We start from the raw sequence: 665 nt of genomic DNA on the forward strand, positions 1-665 counted from the left end.
GAGAGAGAAAGACAGTTGCAGCAGTTGGAGAAGCAGAGGGAAAGGGAATTTGAGCTGGAGAAGTTAAAGATAAGGGCAGAGCAGGGGCTCGTGCCGAACCAAGGTGGAGGGTTCCGGGCGACCCAGGAGGTTAGGCTGGTTCCCCCATTTGACGATACCGACGTGGATCGGTACTTTCTCCACTTCGAAAAAGTGGCTATAAGTCAGGACTGGCCGAGGGATAAGTGGGTTGTTTTACTTCAGAGTGTACTGAAAGGGAAAGCCCAAGAAGCTTACTCCGCTTTGTCCGCTGAAGATGCTCAGAGGTATGAGGTGGTGAAAGAGGCCATCCTCAGGATTTATGAGTTGGTCCCGGAGGCATACCGGCAGAGGTTCCGGAATGCGAGGAAGCAGTGGGACCGCACGTATTTGGAGTTTGCCCGTGAGATGCAGACATATTGTGAGCGTTGGTGCGCCTCAAAGGGGGTAGAGGGGGATTATGACAGACTGCTACAGCTGATCCTGATTGAGCAGTTTAAAGGTTGTGTCCCTGAGGGTATGAGACCCTACCTCGATGAGAAAGAGGTAGCCACGTTAGCCGCTACTGCTAAGTTAGCGGATGAGTATGCGTTGACGCATAAAATGAAGTTTGCCCCGAGTAAAGGCTACCAGAAGGGTAGTCAGGA

This window comes from Mobula birostris, chromosome 3 (genome assembly GCF_030028105.1).
Source record: "Mobula birostris isolate sMobBir1 chromosome 3, sMobBir1.hap1, whole genome shotgun sequence".
In the NCBI taxonomy this organism is placed as follows: Eukaryota; Metazoa; Chordata; class Chondrichthyes; order Myliobatiformes; family Myliobatidae; genus Mobula; species Mobula birostris.